The sequence below is a fragment of the Lepidochelys olivacea genome (assembly GCF_965140295.1).
Source record: "Lepidochelys olivacea isolate rLepOli2 genome assembly, chromosome: 11".
NCBI lineage: Eukaryota > Metazoa > Chordata > Testudines > Cheloniidae > Lepidochelys > Lepidochelys olivacea.
Window position 1 is genome coordinate 13169727 of NC_140421.1, and position 26024 is coordinate 13195750.

The 26024-nt window shown below is 43.5% G+C and overlaps 1 protein-coding gene across 1 annotated transcript in view; it reads right to left on the minus strand.

Moving 5' to 3' along the window:
• Nucleotides 1-18492, minus strand: part of ZNF148 (zinc finger protein 148) — a 41251-nt gene extending 22759 nt beyond the window's left edge. Inside the window, exon 1 of the mRNA XM_084643053.1 lies at nucleotides 18319-18492. The gene's annotated coding sequence lies outside the window, so the exon portion shown is untranslated. The remainder of the gene's footprint in view (nucleotides 1-18318) is intronic.
• Between the last annotated feature and the right edge of the window lie 7532 nt (nucleotides 18493-26024).

Here is a 26024-nt window from a genome sequence, read left to right on the forward strand (position 1 = left end):
CTGAGTAAGTAAGTCTGCTGTGAAAACTGATATTTATATGTTTGTTAATACCACTTTTCACTGCCTCCCAGCTAGCCAACAAGTCTGCTGCGGAGAAAAGTGATATTAACAAATGGCAGTGAAAAGTAAGATTAACTAACATTCAAATATCACTTTTCACAGAAGCAGACTTACTAACTAGCAATTCTATTTAAAAAACAAAAATTATAAAACAAAAAAGCAAAAGAAACAACAACAAAAAAGACAAGAACATACATAGCACCTTATTTGTGTTTCTGTTCTGGTTAGGTCCTGTAAAGAACAGAGACAACTGCATGTTGTTATTATTATTGAGTCTGCAAAAAAAACCCTACATAAATAAATTACGATTTGGACAGGTATATGTGCATATTTATTTGTTTTTCCTAAAGTTAATTACGTTTTACAGAAAAATTGTCATAGCGGCCACCAGCCAGAGTTGGTGACCACACTCTAAGGCCACCAAAAATTTTGTTGTGAGAACCCCTTCTAGAGCCACTGAACCATGTTGCTTTGTTTCAAAAACTGCTGCTCAGACAAACCCTACTACAGCACTTCAGAACAGTTAGCTTCAGTGTGCCTCTCGTAAGTTTTTCCAAAGATTCCTGGTGCATTAAGGAGATCTAAGGATATATCTACATTACAGCTATGAACAAGCCTTCCACTTGAGTAAATGGACTTGCTAAAATTAGCAGTGTGGACATTGTGGCTCAGGCAGCATCTTGGGCTCTCAAGCCCACCCCACTCAGAATGTAAAAGGTACTTAACTGAAAATGTCTTGAAAGCAAAATGTTGTTGCCTTTGCCTATTTAGAACAAAAGGACAAATACCACCAAATTTTGACAGTGGGTAGAAAAGAAATGTGTCTTGATAATGTAACCTGATAGCCACTGCCACGTCGACCCATTCTGCACAAAATGACCCTAACAAGTTCACTAAAACAAAATATACAGAGTTGTAAAGAAGCTTAAGAGAAATAAGGTGGAAGGAATCTGAAGGATTCAGTGAAAATCCTGCAGAACTGTTAAAAAGTTCTGGACCAGCTATTATTTTATGGTTGCAGATACGGCTCAATATCATCCGGAGAGCAGAGTCAGTCCTATACGACTGGCAAAAAAGTGATATTCTACCATTTTGGAAACATAAAGGCAGCAATCAAGACTGTTGTAATTATTGTTGCATTACTCTTCTGTCCACCCCGGGGAAAGTTTTTGCTTCTCTCTTGTTGGCCCAAGCCGCTGATATCTTAAGCAATAAGACAAGACCATAACAAGCTGGTTTCATTCCCGGCTGTTCAACAACGAAAGGAGCAAATCTTCACAGCTTATTCAGAAGGCACAAGAATTCAAGTGCCCCATTCACATTACATTTGTGGATATCAAGGCGTTTGATTCTTTTGACAGGGTAACTGCTTTGGCTGATCTTGAAATTTGCAGGCATCCCTAATAAGCTCTGTAGAATGTTTAGTCTTCTACATGATGACTCCTCAAGCTTCATTCTTGTAAATCGGAAAAGAACTGTCTTCTTCCAAAATTAGGTTGGGTGTTCATCAAGGACACGTTACTACCCCTAAATTCTTCAGTGCCATCATAGATTACATGCTTGACCAGACAATAAGTAAATGCAGGTTAGGCATATGCCTTGATGATAAGAACCTTACCATCATCAATTTTGCCAACAACATAGCACTGGTTGTCAAATCAACAGACAAGCTGGTTGTGGCTCTTAAATCTCTGGAAAACTCAGCAGCCGAAATCAGCGTGAAAATTAATTGGGGTAAAGCCAAAATTCTTCCAATTTTGAATATGCTGTGGCCTTTAGCATATGGACGACCACCCATCTGGGACTGTCAGTGATTTCACCAACATTGTCTATGTTGTTGATAATACAAGCAGTGTCAAGAAAGAACCTGAAGCCTGCACTTCAAAAGCTCATCAGTAATGGGGCATTTTATTAAGAATGTCTTTCATGAACCAAACACCCTGATAAGTACAGAGACAAAGCTGAGGATAAAAAAGCTTCTGTGGTCAGTATTCTGACCTATGGGACTGAAACGTGGTGCTTCTCTCTTCAAATTAAAAAAAAGTTGGACACCATTCAGATGAAGCATGTCCAAATGATCAAAAAATATCAAATGGCATGAATTAAAGTCTAATGAAGAAATCAATTTTCTAACTAAACAGGTAGTGCTTTGTCATACCGTCTCCCAACACTCTCTAAATTGGTATGGTCATCTGCTTCAAATGCCTACCAGCTTCCCTGCAAGAATCATTTTCTACTTTGACCCAATGAAACCAGGATGGAAAAGACCCCCAGAAGACCTAAAACACAATGGCTGGACAGTGTCAACAGATCCCTGTCCCCCACAGCCATTCTATCCTATAATGCACCAGATTTGACTCAGTGGACAGCAAATCATGGAGTTGCATGATGTATTCTGTGGCCTGTACGCTGTCCAAATGACTGTATGAGAACTAACCTAACTCGATAATTAGGATGATAGTGACTACTCAGTGGAGTAGAACAGACACCCAGAGGAAAGAATCAGCTTGTTTAACATCAGGGTAGAATGCAAGACCAAGCTCTTTGACTGGTTGCGGATGGGTGTATATATGTGTTTTTTCTTTCATTCTTGTACAAATAAAGTTGATTTTATTAAATAATTAACATGCACCTTGAGAAACTAATTGGGTGCATTTCAGAAACTTAGATGTAAATTAATATGTGCAATACAGGCTTAGGAGAATTTGGGAGATTGTAATGAATGAACAGACAATTTGTGCAAAAGAGAAGAGAGAGGAAGTATCTCAAAAAACTGACAACGTAAATAAAAGAGGAAGGAAAATGACTATCTGCTTTCACATATCAAACATGCATTCTTTAACTTCACACTGCTTTTTAATCTAATCTATCTACCTACCTACTGTAGAATAGATGTGGTTGAAATTTTTTGCCAAAAAAATAAATTAAATTAAAAATGGCCCCTTTTTTGAAGAAAATGTTTATATATTTTTAACATTTATTTCTAAATTTTCTGAGTTTCAAACAGAACATCAAAAAGTTTTGAGTTTTCATAATTTTCGTTTCCTCCCCCCACCCCACCTTCTCCATCCTTTTACAGAGGCAAAATGGCAAAAAGAAAAAAAGAAGAGAAAAAGGGGGGAAGGATCCCACTCCAAAATGCAACATCTGTATATTTTTAAAATAACTTTCTGGGGGGAAACTATTTACCATTTATCAGCCAATTCTACTGTGAAACTTAATTAAATAATGTATTATGAACAGATTCAGGCACTAACTCTCTCTCACTGTGCATTCCAAATTTCAGCCAAGAATAAATGTAAAAATAGTGTGTATAATGGAAATTCTATCAAATCTTTATCAACTAGATGCCATGCTAATAAATCTCTCTTCAGGATTTTCCAAAATCAAAATCAAGATAATGATGCAATGATCTTTGAGAACCCCTGGCTTACATTAATTTGAAGAGGGTTAAGGTAAACCAAAAAAAGGTTACCTTTATTTTGGAATAAGTTATAGTAGTATAACTATACCAGTATAATTACACTGGTATAACTGATAAAAACTGGCAAAAACCTCCCTAACAAGCAACTTTTGCTGAAGCCTCATTAAAAAAAAAGTACCAGCAGCAGACACACTCTCACAACAAAAGACAAGTGGAGGATTTAAATGAATCAATCAATCAATAAAATTCACAAAGGAAAAACAAACAAACAAAAGCCTCCAGTCTAGTTCCATGGGCCATTCCATGTCTTATTCTTGTGTCTGTGCTCTTATTTTGCCAGAACCACTCAGTCCAAACTCTAACTGTATGTACACTTGTGACTAGGAAAGGTAAGACTGGTGTAGGAACCTTACTTATGCCAAAATTTACAACAGCAGAGGGTTTGTATTTAAATTCTCAAATTTAACCATTAGAATTTGTTTATAGGAGGAAATACGGAAATATTCCTGCAATTCTTTATACTAACAAAAAGAGAGATGACAAAATGACCTAATTATGCTTTAAAAATTGTAAATGCTTAACATGTTTTATTTTTATCCTTCGTATTAATAAAACAGTACTATCAGCAGAACCCTCCTCAGAAATTAAGAAAAGTAGCACTCAAGGTAATAAATTAATAGCTGTTGAGTTTTGAATTGCAAAGAAAGTTACCAAACATAAATCAATACACACACAAAAAGTTTACAGATCCCAAAATTAGAGAATTCTAACTGTACCATATGATTGAAACCCTCTTAAGACTCAGATCATCCAGCATATGCCCCTGTGAATAACTATGTTGCTGAACTTGTGCCAATATAGGCCCTGATCCTGCAAAGATGTACCTATATGCTTAATTTTGTGCACTGTGAATACCCCCATTAAAATCAACGGGACTCCTCACAGCGGAACTATTTATAGTGCATGTGTGAAAACCTTTAGAGGTTTGGGGCCATAGTCTAGAACTTCCTGCTTTTTCTAAACTCAATATTAGTTGACCATTTATCATAATCATACTGTAAGGTATCTAGAACATATTCAATACTGAACAGAAGTCTCAAAAAGCTTTCCATATTACTCCAGCAACAAAGCAAGTTAAAAACCACAAATCAGTGAGGCAACCACACTTTCGCCATTCAAAAAACCATGGATGATAAAATATGCAACATTTGTTTACTTTCTGGAATGGAAAGGTCCATGAATCTTGTGACACTATATTACCAGCTTTTCTACAACATTAATAAAAGCAATATTTCAAAAACCCATTAGAATTTCTACTACTGTACGGTTGAAATGAATAGATTACATATGGTATCGGTGTCCTTACATTGTGAAACATTAATAAATCTTAGCTCTAGTTTTAGCTTTACTATAGGTGGGATAGTAGCACTGCCTATATTTAAGGTTGCCTGACACTTCTCTGTTTTCAGTTGCTTATATCTTTGCCAAACTTCAGCTGTTTGGGTTGAAATTTTCCATACCAGATGTCTCCCATGGGCTGAATTTTTTGTTTGTTTGTTTTCTTTTTGTTTTGTTTGTGTGTTTGCTTTGAATATTTCAGCCAAAACAGTTCAGCAGTTTCTGAGAGCAAGGCCAGAGAAAAAATACTTCATTGTATTTGCCCATATTCTTTTGCCCATATTAAAAAAATTTAGTGACCTTTTCTTTGAAAAGCTCCAATGCCCCCATCCTTTGGAGAAGGAACTTGAAATTTGGCAGGGGATGGCTTTTGTATCAGGGATGTGCCTTTTCCACCCCCGTGTCAGGGCACATCCGCAGGTGGCCTGTGTGCATTGATCAGTTACCAAGTTGCAGACAGGTTGGGGTCGGGCCAGGTCAAGATACTAGGAAGTCAGGGTCAGGCACCAGGTTATGGACGGCAGGAAAAAAGCAGAGTTGAAGATGAACCAGCGTCAGAAGTTGGAGACTAGGGTACACAGCAAGGCAAGGTCTGGAGCAGAAGCAAGGAGGCGGTCTGCATTATTACTCAGGCTGCTCCCCATGATGGCTTCCTAGTTTATATACCAGCAATCAATGGACTGAGGGGGGCCGCCACACAGGCCCTGTTGGGTGGTACTTCCTGCAGTGTCTAGCTTTACAGTGTCCTCCAGCAGAAATCCAGCCCAAGCTTCCCATTGCAATGAGGAAGTGCCAGCAACCCAGAACCTCATGGTCCCAAGTTCTAGTCCTGCATGTTTTTATACTCCATGAAAATCTACCCAAATTTAGCCAAATTATCATCCTCTGAAAAATTTCAGTTGGCACATGCTCAACAGACTTCTGTCTGTACCGGGACTGTTTGAGCAAGGACACTGGGATTGGGAGGTGAGGACAGAAACAGCAAGTGGGGGTAAGATTGAGACCAGATGAGGACCCTGGCCTCTAATCTTTACACTGGTTTCCTCAGAATACAAAATTCATGGTCTCAATCCTGATCCTCAAGGCCATCAACAGCCTGGGCCCAGGATACCTAGAAGAGCTCCTCTAAATCTCTGGAGTGAGGACCACAGCTGACAGCTCCACTCCTCAGGCACAACAGAATTGCAATTGTCTACAGCAGAGGTACAGCTTGCATGGACAGGAGAAAGAGCTATCTCAGGGGCCCATCCAAGACTGTGGAATAAACTCCCATAGTAACTGAGAGCGACCATAAACCTCACTATTACCACTGAAAGCACAAGAAAAAAATGTTATTTGACTTTGCTTGTATCAATGTAAACACAGAGTACAGTGTACATATATTGAAATTAAATAATTCCTGTACAACACTCCCCTGGAGAGAGAAACACAAGTGACAGTTACTAATGATGATGTTTAATGCACTTCTGGAAGGTGCTAAGACACTGTGATGATCAGAGCTGTATAAGAACCTCAAGAGGAGAGAACAGTAAAGGTGACACTGAAATGAGTATCAGCACTATGGGTATCTCAGGCAATATTCCATTATGATAACCCCTTCTGACTTTTTATGCATAATTAACAACAGGGGGCGGAGAACCTTTTGACAGTCCATAAAGAAGAGTGTTGAGCAATGATGAGAAAATGTCTATCACCAAATTTTGAAATCTCTCTTCCAGTTATGGAACTCAATGACTGAAGAACAATTCAGCTCATCGCAATCAGGATTAGCTGCCTGGCCACCAACAACACCATGCTATCACCTGTATCAAAGGCTGCTATCAGTATCTAACATTATCAGCAAGGATCATTAGAGCATTCAGCAAGTTGATCAGAACATGTCTGTATTACAAGACAGTTTGAACACAAACTGAAAGAAATAAAATAGCTAATCAACCACAGACTGGTGGGAACAGAGCGCCCAAGTCATGCCTTTCTCAAAAATCTTTCCCAAACATGAAAAATTAGAAACCAGGCAAAACTGCCAGAACAATACAGAATTTTTTTAAACTGAAGGCCCACACCTTCACATATTTAAGCACAGTCAAGACCTTATTAACTTAAAGAGAGTCACTGACATTTATTAGCAGCAAGCCCATTGCTAAACCACTGGCAGCCAGAGAGGTACATGACACTTGTGGTCAGAATAAACCAGGATTGGCAAACTACAGCCCGTGGGCCGGATCTGCCAGCAGAATTGCCACCTCTGTGGTGCCGCAGGCCCCGCGCCGCTCCCAGAAGCAGCCGGCACCACATTCCTGTGGGGGACAGAGGGTTCCGTGCGCTGCCCTTGCCTGTGCCCCCCCGGCAGCTCCCATTGGCCGGGAACGGGGAAGCAGGTAAGTGGTGCCAGGCCGGAGCCCACACCCCGAACTGCTCCTGCACCCCACACCCCAACCCACGCCGCACCCTTCCTACACCTCAACCTCCTGCCCTGAGCCCCCGCCCCACCCTGCCTGCACCCCAACCTGCACCCTGCAATCCTCCTGCACCCCAATCCCCTGCCCTGAGTCCCCTGCCGCACCCCGTATCGCTCCTGCACCCCAACCCCCTGCCTGAGCCCCCTGCCACACCCCGCACCCCAACTCCCTGCCCTGAGCCACCTCCTGCACTCCTCCCTGCACCCCTGCCCTGAGCCCCCCCGCACTCCCCACCCCCTTTTGCATCCCAACCCCCTTCCCTGAGCCCCATCGTACACACCACACTCCTCCCCTGCCCCAACCCTTTGCCCTGAGCCCCTTCCGGCACACCGCACCCCCTCTCACACCCCGCACTCCCTCCCACACCCCAACCCCCTGCCTCAGTCCTTCATGGCCCTGCATGCAATTTCCCCACCCAGATGTGGCCCTCAGGCCAAAAAAAGTTTGCCCACCCCTGGAATAACCCACTGAGAACCATTCTGATCTTGGAGTCTGAAACTCAGACTGGGTATACACATCTTGCTCAGTTTAGATATTGGTTTATGACTGTGGCATCAATCTTTTCTATCCTGATTGAACTACTGTCTAAAGAATGAGGAAAAAGTGTTAGAGCAAACAACTGCTGAATCCATTATGGGTCACTGGCATACTGTATTCACCAGACTACCAACAACGCAAACTAGTTCTGCCAGATAATTCCTCAATCTAGTCTAGACTAAGAGAACTTTAAGAAAAAGAAAAACCTATTGGCCTCCACCACAGACTCCACGTGGGCTGGCATTCACCAGGACTTCAGTCTTCTCCCTGATTTTTTAATTACTCAAGCCTTTTATTAAATCAAGCCAAAGGGATGATACAAAAAGAGAGGATGTCTTGGAGCCATTTCATGAATGGCAATGGGAAACACAGTTATACTAATCCATTAACCCACTGAAGAAATGCCTCAATAGCAATTCAGGGGAGAGCTCTCTAACAGTTCTCTGGAAGAGGCACTTTTCTGGGGAAGGACCACTGAAACTGAGCCTTGACCTCAGTGGCACTGGTACCCTGATCCCTGTATGCACTAATTAAGTGACAGAATACAGTAGAACAGGCATTTGAACTGATCCAAAAACAAAGCAAAGAATGTTTCCATCTGTGTGTGTACTCCCTGTACTTAACAGGGACAAACTGATGAAAGACACTGGTTCCATGAACTCGCAGAACTGTCATCTGCACTGACTTGGAAACCTCCTAAAACTAACAGCCAAGGGGACTCCACCACCAAGCCAGAATGCATGTAAGATGGTGACTACAACCAACATCACAAAAAAGGCAGGAAACTACGGGCTTGTCTACACTACTGTCCGGATTGACAGGCAGTGATCAATCCAGTGGGGGTTGATTTATCATGTCTAGTATAGATGAGATAAATCTACCGCCGATCACTCTAGCGTTGACTCCAGTACTCCACCTCAATGAGACGGGGAAGGGAATTGACAGGAGAGCAAGGGGAATCGACGGGAGAGCGTCTCCTGTTGACACACTGCAGTGAAGACACCGCGGTAAGTAGATCTAAGTACATTGACTTCAGCTACGTTATTCATGTAGCTGAAGTTGCGTAACTTAGATCAATTTCCCGCCACCTCCCATAGTGTAGACCAGCCCTATGTTCTGGTGTAATATATGCACTCTGACTAATGTCCCACAGTCACATTCGGCACATGCTATAGCTTCTATATGGTGTTCAAGGCCTACCTAGAAGGCAATGCAGTAATTCCAGATATTAATTCCACAACGCATATAACAGCTGACCATCTAATAAGGGTTAGGTTGCTGGGCAGTTAGATATAGCTGATATACATTTTTTTAATTTAAAAATATGTAGTGTAACGTGTATAATATTCATAAAAACTGTATATGCCTTTTCCTTACCTTTGTATGCTGCTTGTCTTCTCAGACTCCAAGCTCTCAGGACACAGACTATTTCCCTGTGCATGATGTGCTGCTGGGTATAAGTAAGCATGGGGACATTGTCCAGCACACTGTACTACCAGATTACAAATAAGAAGTAACAAAATAATAAGGCTACCTAGGAGTCACAAAAAAGGCATTTATCCAAAGAGTCTGAAAGAAATAGTTATGATTGTCTTGCAAAAAAGGCATTTTGGGACATCTTTCCACCTATAGTCACAGAACACTAGCTCCAAAATCAGACGAATACATACAGGACATACAGTTAAACAACTATATTCAAATTCTAAATTCAAGAACTAAATTCAAAAAATTTGCTACTTGGCCAAAAGAATGCCATCCTCCCCAAGACCAACAATGCAGACAAAAAATACTCTCACCACACTCTTAAGATTAAATAATTTGCTTTTAGGTTAAACTCAAACTCTTCAAGTTGTAAAACTGCTAAATACAATCTTCCCTGAGCTGTTTGGTGATGCTGTTTCGAAACTCAACTGATCAGAAGGCCAGAGGTTCCAATTTTCAATGCTGGCTGTCAGCCAGACTGAATATAAAAGATCTTCCAGGCACCATAATGCATCATTCCCACTGCATAAGATGACTTGAGTTCCTAGTGCTGCCCCCTGCATGCTTCTCCCATGATGAATGCAAACACTGTTTAATTGTTTAATTAGTGTAGACCTTGAATGATACCACATTGCATAAAATGCACTGAAGATTCATGTCAGTCAACTGATTTGAGCTAGAAATACATTTTAATTTATTTAGTTCTTTGGAGCAATCATCAACTTGCATATAAATACCAAGTCTGATGGGGTGTACATAGACACCACACAGATGAGGAAGGTCCCAGACAGGCCCTGGGGGCAGCCCGGGCTAGCCCCCTCCCACCCCCCCAAGGACCTGTCAATCTTTTATGACAGGGAGGAGGCATTTAAAAGGGAGGAAACGGCAGCCAGCTATTATGGGGATGAGGAGGGAATTGCCCTAAGCAGCAGACTGCAGGAGTGACTCCTAAAGTCACAGAGGGAACTCCCAACCAGGAGACCTTCACCCTGACCTTACTGAGAGTGCAGCGAACTCCCATGGTAAGCCAGACAGACTAAGCCTGACTCAGAAGCCCAGCCAGGGAGATTTCTCAAAACTCACTATGCAGGTGCTGCATTGTTGGCAGCACTGTGGACTTTTCCCCACCTCACTTTTTGAGCGGTCCTGGGAATGGGGGTACTCTCATATGTGTTGAGGTTTGTGACTTTTCTATCCCCCATCTGGAGAGATTTAAGAAGGCTCACAAAGGACAGCCCTTCCACTCCTCCTTGCAAGTAGTAAGGAACCAGGGCCTCTGCTAGAACCACCCAATGAAAATAACTGTGTGCGGTCAGGTTCTCCTACCATCTGTGGGAACCACAGGGGACTCTGTTACACCAAGTTTTAATTCTAAAAATAAGACCTTTTGACCACAATACTGATTATGGGTTGGTGGCATCTGCACCGTAAGTAAGGTTCAGACTTGTTTTCCATCATAAGCCTTACTTTACCCCCAAAACAACCATAAAAGTTCTTTCAACTTCAAATTTGGTATAGGTGGTCTGTAGCATTAACATAATTTAAAAAAAAAAAAATTAAAGGTCATTTAGACAGCCCATTTTAAAGGCGTTACAGGAGATTATGAAGTTTGCATGGAAGAAGGAGAAACCATGAGGTTTTCATAAGGTCCACAAAACAATTACCTAGCTTCTTCATGGCCTCTACACACCAACAGCATCCCTACCACACACGCACCCCTGCAACCTATCTGCTGCCCCAGTGAAGATTCACACAGGACTAAAACTGGCAGGCTTGGCTTCTTATGCAAGGCCCAACCACCATCTTCTCCTAGATGGAAGGTGACAACCTACCCTTCTATTGTTAAGATATTAACAGTCTCAAGCAAAAGTTGATTCAATACACACACAGTGGATTCTACCAAAGTGGAATGAGATCACATGCATGTTGAAGGCCAAAACTCCTCACACACTTCTAGAATACAAGCAAGTGGTAATGGCCCAAATTCATTCAGAGATTTTGCTGCATTTGATTACAATGGGGACTAATCATCACTTCTGAATCTAATAGATCATGTCCATGAAATAAATAATCGCTTCACAACAAGAAAAAACATTAGATTCTCTTTGCAAAATGAGTCAGCTAGGCTATACCAAACTGCCAACCACCTTGAACAATTCTTTTACAGGGAATATTATGGACATAATGGTAGACAAGAAAATTGCTTTTTTTCACATTCACTATACCTACCACATGACTTTAGAAATGCTCAATGCTAAAAATGATGCAACCTAAGAGCTTGACTTTTGCCATCCATCTCACTTGTCACAGGCTCTCAAGATAGCAAGGTGACCTGTGTTAAGAACCATCATAACAACGATCAAGAGCAGATGACAATCAGAATATCATAGTAGGCCACCAACAGACAGGGCCACTGGCTGTAGGATACTTTCTCTTGGAGAACTCTGAAATCTATTTGAGTCCACTAGTGTCCCTGGTAGGATCTATGAAACCAATCCTTCTTAACAGCAGCCACAAGCACATATTGTTCCAAAGGAACTGCCATGCAGGATCAGACCAATACTCCATCTAGTCCAATATCCTAGACCCAACAGTGGCCAGCACCAGGCACTTCTCAGAAAGATGCAGTAGATAGTTGTGCATAATGTGCCCTGTAAAGGTTTCATTCTAATACCTAATGGTTAGACATTGTCTTAAATCCTGAAACATATGATTCTATGAGGTTCTCTCTCTCTCTTACGAAAAGAGTATCAGAAATCTGGGTAGCTTGTTACTCATATAAACATTCAGTCCCTCTTTGAAACTTGTTAAATTCTTGGCCTCAATGACACTCCATATTAGTTTTTCCTAGGATGAGTATGTTGTAAGCAAAATCCATACATTTTAACATCCTGTCATTGTGAAACTTGCATAAGACTGCACAATGGCACACAAAGGCTGCTCTAGCCTGTCCCACATAACCTACAGATCTCAATCTTTCTCCAAGCAGCTTAGTAACAACACCTCTTTCCCTATGACTTTTGAATATTTGCAGTACTCAATGAACAAAACCCTAGGCCAGTTATCTCCATGAGTTTGGGATAAAGAAAAGGAGGAGGAGGCAGTCTAGGGACATTGGCAAAAGCAGAACACTGATGGGTCAGAGTCGGACCAGACAATCATACAGTACACTGGCAAATGAACACCCAACGTGTAACCCACTTATGATGTCTGGTGGCAGAAACAGATCAGAGACAGCAAGGGAATTGAGGATAGCTAGGTACAAGTTATACTTGTTTGGAGCACACCAGAACTCTCTCGCCCGCAACTTCATTGCTTGCAAAAATATAAATGTATTTGACATTTCTGAAAAACAGCCATTTAGAAGCAATTCAGATAGTGTAAAAATGTTTGTCTTCCCTTTCTTAAATATTTAGTGAATGTACAACTATATCACATCTGCCAGCTAACAATCTTCTTCACTCCACCTCCTTCAGTAATGTAACATTATCCAGTCACGATGTTACTTTTGCTGTAAACTGTTCCATTTGACAGACTTTTTTATATTCTATTTTGGGAAACATCGGTAGTAAAAAGTTAATTCAGCCATTGTGGAATATTACAAGAGCAAAGATAATCTTTGCAATTTTTAAGAATGGGTATATTTTTACCCTATGTATATGCAGCTTTCATTTGGAGTCCTTTGTTGTAAAATTAGATATAGCCTCCCACTTTAAAGAGTTTATCCATACAGTCACCACAACAACTTTATGCATTATTAAAATAACTTGCTATTGCAAGGAATTATTTTGTTTTACAGTCATTTTACATGCTTCTTGATTTTTCAGTGCTAGAGATATAGACAGTTTATACTTGATAGGCTGCTCACAAATTATATCCTTCTGCTACTTGCAGGTTGGATCTTCTGCCCACACAGATTTCATTTTATCATCAGACTATTTAATTCTGCATTTATAAAAATGTCATCCTAGCCATAAAAGAAGAATCAGATAGCACTGTCTTAAAAGTTTTCTGTACAAATTGTGACAAGACGCAGATACTGTAATACTAAACTGTCAATAAAAGCAGTACAGAACACTAGCTCCAAAATCAGACCAATACATACAGCATATACAGTTAAACAACTATTTCCCACATTATTTTTCCAAACCTGAAGGCATATTTAAACCTAAATATATTTCATCACTAGTAAAAAAATGCTACTTAATTATACTGTATTCCTGAACATAAGAAAAATCTCACACTGTCATAACCATAAATGCTGGAAAAAATAGGAATTTTGGAGCAAAAGTACTATCTGATTTTTTTTTAATGGATAATTCCAGACATTGTGTAGACTGGGTTACTAGAATCGTTTCAACACATTAAAAATTTCATTAGGAATATATGTGTATGTAGATCTATCACTCTGCATGATATACTTCTCACTGCATTTCCAAAGGAAGGTAAATCTTCTTTCTGCACATTTAAAAAAATATTAAAAAAAAAAAAATCAACACACATACCAAGCAATATGAGAAAATAATTTTAAGTTTTTCTGATATATTATTTGAACTGCTAACTACAGATGAAAAAAAATCTCATTATGCAATCTGTTCAAGAAAACATTTTTAATCACAAATCCTATTGTAATAGTCTTTGTATATGTTATTTGATATTAATGTGTACTATAAATAAGATATGTTCAATCTGTATGTTAATTATTGCATTTGTAGCTTAAAGCATTGTTGATAATATATAAAAGAACACTGCTATATAGATATGAAGATTAAAAAACCTTAAAAATAATTTAATGTTTAGAATGTATAGTACTAATGAGCTAAACAGATGGGATTGTGTTTTTAACTTCACTGAAAAGTACTAAAATAAAGTGACTGACGGAATCTGTGTAACTGAAGATAAATTTTGTGAAAAACTCTCTAATAAGAGTGCCCACTCCAGAAGTAATAGCTGGAACCAACGGTTTGTGCCTTGCTGACAGTCCATGTCCTGTCAACAGTTAAATTTTTGCTCTTTAGGGACATCAAGCAATTTGTATGTGAGAAGTCGCTATTTGTTCAAGGGTCTTTATCTGTATTTCAGTGTACCCATGCGGAGATTCAGTAGCTTCAGTGGGACTTCATTTGAGCATAAGCATCCACCTACACAGGTCAGGCTGCATGCTAAGGGCCTTAGTCTATTCTCCAATCACTATGTGGCGATTTGAGAAGGCAGCTTTCATTAAAAAGCCTAGTCAAATGAAAAACGTAACAATTTAGATGATTTCAACTGAAATAATTTAATTTGCTGATTTAATTTTAGCCCTTCACTCAGTTTGAACAATACAAATAGACAAATCAGTTTCACTTTCAGATTCTCGTGAACAATGCTAACCAGCAAATACTGCAGGATAATGTTTAAACCCAAAGAGAAAACTTGTAATTTATTTATGTCTTTTTAATTTCACAAAAAACATTTCTCTTAATATTAAGGGGGAAGGTTTCATTTTTTAAAACCAAAACTAAATTAAGCCTAATCTATCTGACAGTATTTCTAACAAACTGGAATTAGGAGCCCATTCCTGCAAGCTACTCCAAGCATGCAAAGCCTAAGTGCTTTTCTACAAAGGGACACTCAAACTGCTTGACACACTGCAGCAGTGCGCATTACAAGGGTGCAAACTGTAGAATGCTTTAATGTATTACATTCTAACTGCCTCGTACACCTTGCTGACACGCTCTAAAAGGTACCTAGCATGCACTGACAGTCTCATTTGAAACAGCACTGCATTAACACACACTAGGAACTTTTTACAATGTGTCAGCAGGGTCTACACAGGACAGTTGGCATGCAACACATTAGAGCACTCTACAATTTACACCCTTTTGGTGAGCACTGCCACACCATATAGACAAACCCCCAGGAAAGTTAAGGTGAATCAACTACAGGTGTGATGTTCATGTACATAAGTCCTGGTCTACACCTAAAACTTAGGTTGACCTAGCTACATAACTAAGGGCTGTGAAAAATATCACACCCTGTATGACCTAGTTAGGTCATACAGACTCCTGACTGTAAATACAGCTAGGTCAATGGAAGAATTCTTCCATGAATGTAGCTAAAGCCTCAGAATGGGGGGCATTTACTATAGAGATGGAAAAACCACTTCCCTCACTATCGTAAGTGTCTACATTACAGCAGCATAGCTGCAGCACTGCAGTTGTGCTACTGTAGCACTTGAAGTGTAGACATACCTCTAAGTTAAAGCATTTTAACCCGATTCACCCTAACTTTTCTGAGTGCCCTAAGTATATAAATGTTTCCACTGGAGATATTTACAATGGAACAATAGCACACTTAATATTCTTCTTCACAGGGGACTAAAACGACAAAGATCCTTGCCACCACACACATACTTAATCTCCAGTAGAAGATAAAATGTCAGTCCTGTCCAGGATTTTCCCAAAACACTAAAATATGGTGACTGATCACATTTTCATCCCCCAAACTCTCCCTTTAGGGTTCTGAAACTTAGTCTAAACTGACTGAACTCACAACTGAAAACTTTAGTTCCACCATTTCCAAATTTACATCACCAAATTTGCGGTGCACAGTCCTGTCCATGAGCTGTCAGGAATATAAGCTCAGTTCTTTTATATTTGAGTTCATAATATTTCACTGGGATAAAGCATGTCCATAATGGTGTCTTAAAACACCACTAATGTTGTTGTCACAGAAGTTCACAAATTAGAAGCAACAGTTTTCAACTTCAATAGATTTAGAATGCCATTTTCCCCCAGAATAAAGTGCTAATATTTAGATACTTATAAATTGACAACATCATTATCTGTTATATTAGAGACTTTCCATTAAAATTAATTTATTTATAAATGTTTGCAGGATCTGGACTTAAATATAGAATAGGGTAAAAATTAAATACAAGACAATAAAGCAATCAAGAACTATGCCAGAAATATATATTACCTATACACTAGTTATCCCAGGCTTTTGCCTGAGGGGGTGAGGGCAGAAAATGTAAATGTTACACTGTATAGCCAAATACAGGAGGCTAGTCTCTTTATTTTGTTTTTAAATTATATTGGCAAAATAACTTTTTTTTTTTAGAATTTTTACCTATGCTAAGACACAACTATGAAGAAAACACTTTTAGAAAATCAGTTAAAAATACAATTATTATAATTAAACAGTCCCTGTTTCTTGTTTGTTTTAATACATAAATATTCTGCAATCCTTTGTGATAAAAACCCATGATAGGGATTTTTATGATAGGGAGGACTGACTTAGTAAAGCTGATTTTGCAGAGTTTTCCTCTAACCATTCCTGGGAGATCAGCATTTGTCCCTGCTGTGAAACCAACAGGATTCCAAACCAGAGCAGTCAAATTCCACTAGATACACAGAAAGACTATGTCTGATAGGCTGTGGGCCCCCCGGCACTGTCCAGGCTTCCCTCAATGACAGCTGTCCCTGGAAGCATGCACGAGTACCACAGGATAGAGAATATAGAAAAGTTAATGCAGCCTGTAGGGGCACAAACTTTTTTTTTTGTAAATTCAAGCATTTTAAGGCTAGAAGGGCCCATTATATCTTCTAGTCTGACCTCTTGTATAACATGACTCCCTTCAGGAAGTGGGATAGGATGATACCATTCCTCAACCTCTTTAACCTCCTCAGGCAAGGATCTCCAAACCTAGGGAGGGAAAGTGTAGGGACAGTGTTCCCCACAAGCAAAGGAGTAGATCTGAACATGGATGATCCACTGTGTTCAGAGAGCTTAAGTTCCAGGTACATATTCCTGGTGACTGAAAAGTAATGTTAAAGTTTGTACTTTGGCTCGTCCTTAATCTAGCATATTAAAAACAAAACAATAAAGATTCCCTTCATTTTAATAAAGTTTTCATTTTATGCAGTTTGCCTTTCCAATAATCTTTTTTTCAACGTGTTCAGGTGAAACCACCATCTCTCTGTCTCATCCTAAACTTCTAGCTTTTCAGAATCACATACATCTATTTTATGATCCATAGCCGTATTCCAGGTGGGGTTGAGAAACAAAGTTAAAAGTTTGCTCACTGGATTCTATGTACAATAATACTTTACATCATTATACAGCACCTGTCAACCACAGAATTCAAAAAGGTTTATGAAAATGGGAAAGGTTAGCTAAACATGCATTATATTAGCTAAAGAGGCATTATATTTGCAACATTGATGTCTAGCCCATGTCTATGCACCATTAAAGAAAAAGACTCACTATTGTGCTAATGCAGACTAAGGTTTGACAAGGGTATGGGGGGGCGAGTTTAAATCTCAATTAAATACCCGTCACAACTCCCCCACCCCTTTTTTCTCTCTCTTGTCTGAGGACTTCGAAGCAGGCACTTGTTAGCAGCTCCTGACACTAGAGAGACCACTCGCAAAGCTGCCTATAGGGAAGGGGGGGGGGCATTTCTGAGGATTAAATCCCCAAATCAGCAGCTCCCCTTCCCGAGAACAATAGAAAGTGGGGGGTGGGGGTGTCTCCAGGTCTGTCTGTCTCCCTATCCCCGAATCTCACGCCTCCGTCTTTGTCTGTCAGTCCCCCAAGTGCGAGCCCCGCTCGCGGCGGAGCAGCAGCTCTCACTCCGCCTCCTGCCCCGAACTCAGACTCCGGCAGGGAAAGCCCCGAGCGCAGCCCGCATCAAGGGGGGGAGCGGAAGGAAGCTCCCCTCACATTCACCCTCCACAGCAACAAAGGGGGGGTGGAAGCTTCCTCGCCCCCCCCCGCCTCCTCAGGCTCCGGCCTCGCCAGCCCCGCGGGGGCTCCGGCCTCCTCCGCCCCGCTCGCGGTTCCGCAGAGGCTCCGGGCCGCTTGGCCCGCAGCGCCGCGCACAGGGAGCGGCGAGGCCCAGCTTCTCTCCCTCCCTCCTCCCTGTGCGTGAGCGGCCGGGCCGACCCAGCTCCCCCGCGCTCCGGGGCTTACCGGCCGCGGCGCTGCGAGGGGAAGGCGGGCGCGGCGCTCAGAGTCCCCGGGCCGCGGCCCCGGGCATGATGGGTCCTGAGGGAAAGTTCGGCGGCGGCGAAGGGTCCTTCCTGCTCGGCGGCTCGAGGAGCGCAGCAGCGTCGGCCTCCTCCTGGCGGTGACAGCGACAGGCCGGCCAGAGCGCCGCCGCGCCGCGGTGCAGGCTGGGAAACCGCCGGGAGGACCCGCGGCCGCCCAGGCGCCGGAGCCCTGGGAACCGCCCGGGGTACCCGCCGACGGAGCCTCGGCGGCCTGCTGGGGCGAGTGGCGGCAGCGCGCGGGAACCTCGGCACTCGGCGGGGCCGGAGTCCGGGCAGCCGGCGGAATGGAGGGAGCTGGGGCCTGAGGAACCGGCCGCCTGGGGCAGTCCCGCGGGTAGGGGCGTGGGGGCTGAGGAGCCGGTCACGCTGGGGGCTGAGGGCGGAAGGTACCTGGAGAACCGGTCACTCTGGGGGCTGGAGAACCGGTCACATTGCGGGGTAGGGAGCGGAGCAGGGGGGTGGGGAGTTGGTCATACTAGGGGCTGGGGGGGCTGGAGAACCGGTCACATTGCGGGATAGGGAGCAGAGGGGTGTGTAGGGAGCTGGTCATACTAGGGGCTGGGGGGGTGGCTGGAGAACTGGTCACATTGCGGGGTAGGGAGCAGAGCGGGGGTGGGTGGGGAGCTGGTCATACTAGGGGCTGGGGGGGCTGGAGAACTGGTCACATTGCGGGATAGGGAGCAGAGTGAGAGGTGTAGGGAGCTGGTCATACTAGGGGCTGGGGGGGTGGCTGGAGAACTGGTCACATTGCGGGGTAGGGAGCAGAGCGGAGGGGTGGGGAGCTGGTCATACTAGGGGCTGGGGGGGTGGCTGGAGAACTGGTCACATTGCGGGGTGCGGGGGTGGGGAGCTGGTCATACTAGGGGCTGGGGGGGTGGCTGGAGAACTGGTCACATTGCGGGGTAGGGAGCAGAGCGGAGGGGTGGGGAGCTGGTCATACTAGGGGCTGGGGGGGTGGCTGGAGAACTGGTCACATTGCGGGGTGCGGGGGTGGGGAGCTGGTCATACTAGGGGCTGGGGGGGCTGGAGAACTGGTCACATTGCGGGATAGGGAGCAGAGTGGGGGGTGTGGGGAGCTGGTCATACTAGGGGCTGGGGGGGTGTCTGGAGAACTGGTCACATTGCGGGATAGGGAGCGGAGCGGGGGGGTGGGGAGCTGGTCATACTAGGGGCTGGGGGGGCTGGAGAACTGGTCACATTGCGGGATAGGGAGCAGAGTGAGAGGTGTAGGGAGCTGGTCATACTAGGGGCTGGGGGGGGTGGCTGGAGAACTGGTCACATTGCGGGATAGGGAGCAGAGGGGTGTGTAGGGAGCTGGTCATACTAGGGGCTGGGGGGGTGTCTGGAGAACTGGTCACATTGCGGGATAGGGAGCAGAGCGGAGGGGTGGGGAGTTGGTCATACTAGAGTCTGGGGGGGTGTCTGGAGAACTGGTCACACTGCGGGATAGGGAGCAGAGGGGTGTGTGGGGAGCTGGTCACACTGGGGCATAGGGTGGGTGTGGGGTTTTGTGAATTGGGCCTTGTATGGAGGGGCAAGAGGGGCCCTTCAAGACTGCATAGGGTCAGGGATTGGGGCAGGGCATCCCAGGCTCCAGGGAGATGAAGGGGATTTTGCAGTACTAGATGCCCCAAGGTGTGGAAATATGTGGTGAGGGGCCACAGCATCATGTGCTCTATGATGTGGCATATCCCAAAGCACTGAGAGCTAGGATGTGCAAGGAGCTTTCAGGAATGGTGTGGCCTAGCCCTTTGGAAACCTGCAGGAGCTACTCCCAGGTCAGTAGTGCCTATTGCCATGTGTACAGGGAAATTTACAGCAGTGGCAGTGTTAAATGTGTTGGGAAACCTACAGTGTAGTGAGTGTGTTGGGAAACCTGGAGAAGTAGCAGTAAACAGGTGCACAAGCACTAAGTGAAGAAAAGCAATAGGAGTAACAATGAGATAAGGAACTGCAGGAAGAGCATCAGTATGCGTCCTGGGTGCAAGGGAGCTGTGTGGGTAGCAGTATTCAGGGCTCCAAGTAGAGGAAATATACATGCGAAGTACTGACTGCAGGAACAGCAACACCAACGGCAAGAGGTACTGAAAATCTGCAGGAGTGGCAGCACTTAGTATCCCTTGTCAGATATCTGCTGGAGCAGATAAGAGGGTGTTGGATGTGGAGGAAGTTGCAGGAACAGAAGAACTGAATGGTGTAGACCAGCAAAAGCAGCAGCACCCCACCCAGCATTAGGGGTGCACAAAACCTGTTGGAATAGGCACAGCTCTGAGCACCACATCTCCAGGAAGGCTGCAGTGGTAGGAAAGTAACAAAGAGTATCCTGCATACAGGAAATCTGAGGAGGCAGACGTTCCCGCAGTCTAGGTGTATGATGCCTTCAAGGACAGAAAAACCTGTACCAAGTAGATGAGGCACATTACAAGTCTGGTAGGAATGAATGTTTGAATTCAGGAAATCTGTAGGAGTATTAGCAATGAGATCCTTGGTGTTGGACATGCTGGGGGCAGCTGAGCTCTTGGTTTAGGAATCCTGCAGGTACAAAAAATACAGACCCTCTAGAAGCCTGCATTAGCAACAACCCAGGGGCCAGGTGTCAAAAATGTGTAACGGCAGAAGCACCAAGCAGCCTCTGTGCTACAAAATTGCAAGAGCAGCTGTCTAGAATCCTGGAGAAGTTCAAGGCATGGGGAACAAAATAAAGCCAGGTGCAGGTAAAGCTGCAGGAAGAGCAGCACCAAAATGCAGATTTGTAGAAGTAGCAGCAGCAGCAAGTATGCCAGCTACCTGCACTGTTAGATGGTGTCAAGTCTAACTATTAAAATTAATTTAAAATACAATAGAGAAAAGAGAGAAATAGAGAAGAGATCACACAGTAGGACAAACCTGAAGTCATATGAACCCACCACATCCATACTTTCTACTACACACAGTCATTAAAAGTACACTTATTTTAAGCTTTTACTTTTCTTTAAAGGTCGCTGTTGGGAGAAAGGTGTTTTCCACCTTCGCTCCTTAAGGCAAATCCTGAATAACAAAGGAGCACAGCAAGGAAAGTTAATACCAATTACAAAAGCTGTCTAGACTTTAGTAGAAACGTCATATGGCATTTCCCCAGTGGCTGCGAAAGTTGGGATATCTCACCCAACACAGGAGAATATTTTGATGGCTGTTTTTTCTGTAACTTTTCACTAGTTTGAGGATTTACTTTTTTTATTTAATGACTGGGGCTTCTATCTCTGTGCCATCCAAGGGAATGGGTTTGGGGGGGCAATGATTAAGAAAATCGGAGTATGGAGGACACGGGTAATCATAAAAAGAAAAGGGGTACTTGTGGCACCTTAGAGACTAACCAATTTATTTGAGCATAAGCTTTCGTGAGCTACAGCTCACTTCGTCGGATGCATACTGTGGAAAGTGTAGAAGACCTTATTATATACACACAAAGCATGAAAAAATACCTCCTCCCACCCCACTCTCCTGCTGGTAATCGCTTATCTAAAGTTATTTAAAGTGTATTTAGATTGTAAACTCCTTAGTGCCCAAGTCTTTATGAACACCATGGGAGCTCAGCTGTGGCACGGGCACTTTAAGTGCTATTGTAACGAATAGTTACTAACATTAAAATAAATGCAGCAGGGGACTGAAGCCGGGAGCCCCAGCCCCCTACCCCTAGCTGAGGCTAGGAGCCCCCCGCCGCCTGTACATAGCCCCTAACTACCCACTCCCTGCACCCTGAGCTACTCCCCTGCCTGCAGACAGCCCTTAGCTATCCCATCCCTTTACCTTGAGTGGTTTTCAAACTTTTTGAACTGAGTCCCCCCCAAGTTATATTTTTTGGTGCGTCCACCACAGCCCAGACAGGTGGGATGGCCTGAGTGAGTTAGGGCGTGAAGGTGGTGCTCCCTTCCTGGACCCCTGGCTTGAACCATGCCAGCTTTCCTCCCCCCCCCCAATAGAAATAAAACTATGCCTATGCCCAAGGGTCCCTCCCCCTGGCCCAGAGCCCTGAGTACCTGCCTCCAGAGGAGGGCCTTGGAAAGAAAAAGGTTGAGAACCCCATGCCTAGGTTATGCAGGAAGTCAGACTAGGCAATCATAATGGTCTCTTCAGGCTTTAAAAATCTATGGAATAATTTCTTCAGTATATTTTTAATAATTTTGTGACTACCGCTGTACAGTACTTTGGGTTGCACTGTGGGCCATATCTTCAAAAATGTGCAAGTTGGAGGAATTTTAGCATGTACATACCCCAAATATGGATATTTGTACACCTGAGCAGTGTGTGGATTTGTCTGTCTGTCTGCCCCCCTCTGGCAGTCAAACATCTAGAGACCACGAGCAGGTGATGTTCCTGTTTTGCTCCAAATAAATGTCCCTGTCTAGCAAAACACTTAAGCACACGCGTAAAGGGAAGAATGCATTGAAGTGTTTTTGTGGATGGGGCTAACATCTGCACATGCTGTGCAAGGTCATACTTACCAATAAAGCCAAATCCTGTGAAGTGGATAATTCAAACAACTGCAGAAGGTGTTTTCTTCCAAAGCTAGGGTGTCCTACAGGATCTCACTGTCTGCCGCAAGGCTTATGCCTTTCTTCCGTATTCTGGTAGTTTAACAAGCTGCATCTGCACAATGAAGTCAGCAGGTGTTATCAGCTTTGTGCAATTTTTAACTCCTGTTAATAGGGTGCCTCAATAGATGACCTCTTCTCTTTGGAAGGGCATAGATCTTGCTATCTGGTTATATTGTGATGCATTGCTAAGGACAAAATATCACTGAAGTTAAGCTATAGTTTGAGGATTTGTATTATGCTGGCTCTTTGCACACAGGTTTATTCAAACCTTTTGGAAATTGTATTGTGTAATAGATCTGTAAGAACAAAGGAAGGAGTTAATAAAGTATGACTACTTTGCAAGCAGTCATTTTGCATTTTGTTCAAATACAACAAGAAACAGTTGTGGTTGACTTGCTTGCTGAACAAAATGAAAGACCAGATATTCTAAAAATAGGGTTATAGAAACCAAGAAAAATTGTACACCTATGAAATTGATTTTTTTCCTTCAAAGGCAATTAATTTCATAACTATTCATTTTTACTTATCAAAAATTTTGAATCTCATTAAAGGAGGGAGTAAAGAACCTCACTTAACTTGACTTTAAAATACATTTCAGGATTACAGGCCTCTAGCAGAGTCTGCATAACACTTTTTCCTAGGATGCATCAGTGGGAACCTGCTTTTCAACAGTGCGTTTGGCAATTAATAGTGTAATTTGAGGAAGGATTATCTTGTAGTTAAAGCACTGAATTGAGAGTCAGCAGGTTCTGATCTTGGCTCTTGCCTAACATTTCCTCTAAGACCTTGACAAGATACTTAGGGCCAGATTTTCAAATGTCGTCTGACTACAGGTACCTCCATTTTGGGGGCATTTTTTCAGAGGTGCTCAGCACCTGAAAATATAGAAGTGAGATCTGCAGGTGGTGCAGTTCTTCTGAAAGTGAGGCTAGAGCAGCGGTTCTCAAACTGTGGATCGGGACTCCAAAGTGGGTCACGGCCCTGTTTTAATGGGGTCCACTAGGGCTGGCTTAGACTTGCTGGGGCCAAAGCCCAAGCCCGAAGGCTTCAGCCCTGGGTGGCAGGGCTCATGTTACAGCCCCCTGCCTGGGGCTGAAGCCCCCAGGATTGCAGGGCTTGGATGGGCTCAGGCTTCAGTCCACCCTCCTGGGGTCCTGTAGTAATTTTTTTGTCAGAAGGGGGTTACTGTGCAATGAAGTTTGAGAATCCTGGGCTAGAGGCATACAAAGTTAAGCACCCAAAAATTGAGGCACTTGTAACTAGTGGACACTTGAAAATTTAGGCCTTATCCTCATCTTTAAGATGAGGAAACTAACACAGAGGTTGTTAATTACACAACTCATAGGGCTGTTATGAGGCTTAATTGTTAATGTTTATATACTTTGAAATACTTGGATGGAAGGAGTTAAACATTGCAAACCAGCATAAGAAACAGAGTAGGACAAATGTGTCCTTTTAAAACTTTTCCAAAATACTGCATTGGATTGTTGGTTTTGCTTGTGTCTAATATTTTGCTATGGCCATAGAAATATTTATATGTTTTCATTAGGTAAAAAATTCAATACTATTTAATCTAAAACACCAAAAAATAAAATGAATACCATCAGAATCTCTCCAGCTATGGGCAACCCTAAAACAGTAGCAAACTAACGTGCATACGCTCTGGGAGGAAACAGATTTCAGTTTCAAGTTTCCAAGGGGCTTATAATGAACCACAGTAAGTAACTTATTTTTAAAGTAATTAAAATTGCCTATTCTTTTTCCTTTTAAGCTCAGAGTGAATGACAAGGATAGGAAGCAGGAACGATCGTAAACATTGTAACTGGGATCTTTGGGGGATATTGATTGTTTAAGACCAGCTAAAAACCATGTCTTCATAAATTTTTTTAAATCCATGAACCATTCTGATCGTCTAGACCAGTGGACACCAACCCATTGATCACGATTGACTGGTCAATCCTGGGGACTCTCCCAGTCGATCACGATCTCCGGTTGCAGCGGGGCTGCCTATCACTAAGGCAGACTCCCTGCCTGCTGTGGCCCCATGCCGCTCTCAGAAGCGGCCAGCACGCCCCAGCAGCTCCCATTGGGTGGGGAACTGTGGCTAATGGAAGCTTTAGGTGCGGTGCCTGCAGAGAGGAGCAATGCGCAGGGGCACGTTGGCCCCTTCCGGGAGCGGTGTGGGGCCATGGCAGGCAAGGAGCCTGCCTTACCTCAATAGGTGGTGCAGCGAGGCTAAATGCCACCTGGTGGGAGGCCACACTCCAACCCTGAGACCCCTCCTGGAGCCAGCACCCCATATCCCCTCCTGCACCTCAAACCCCAGCCCTGAGCCCCCTCCCAAAACCAAATACCCTGCACTCCAACACTCTGCCCCAGCCCGGAGCCCCCTCCTGCACCCCAAATTCCTGCCCCAGCCCTGAGCCCCTTCCCAGAGCCAGCACCTCACACCCCCTCCTGCACCCAAACACCCGCCCAGAGCTTGTATCCCTCACCCTCTCTTCCACCCCTGCCCCAGGCTCAGCCCAGAGCCCCTACCCCCTCCCAAACCCCAACCTCCTTCCCCAGCCCGGTGAAAGAAAGGAAGGGTGGGAGAGAGCAAATGACCGGGGGGCGGGGATTGGAGTGAGTGGGGTAGGGCCTCGGGGAAGGGGTGGGATAGATCCTGGGTTGTCCTTAAAATTCAAAAAGTGATCTTGGGCATAAAAAGGTTGGAGACTACTGGTCTAGACTGAGCTGCATAACAAGAAAAAAGACTTCACTTGGTAATTTCTGTATCAAGCCAATAACTTTTTGAACTATTGCGTATTTTGTAGAAAGATAGTCAGTCTTGACTTAGAGAAAGAATCCTCCATCTCTCTAGTTCAGTTGTTAGAGTGGCTCATTACCTTCACTGTTAAAAATGCGTACCTTATTTCTTGTTTAAAATTGTCTTGCTTCAGCATCCAATCATTGGAGCCTGTTATGCCCCTTTCTGCTAGAAGGAAAAAAAAAAAGTTATCTACTACTCAAAATCTCTTCCCCATGTAAGTAATTATAGGCCATGATCAAG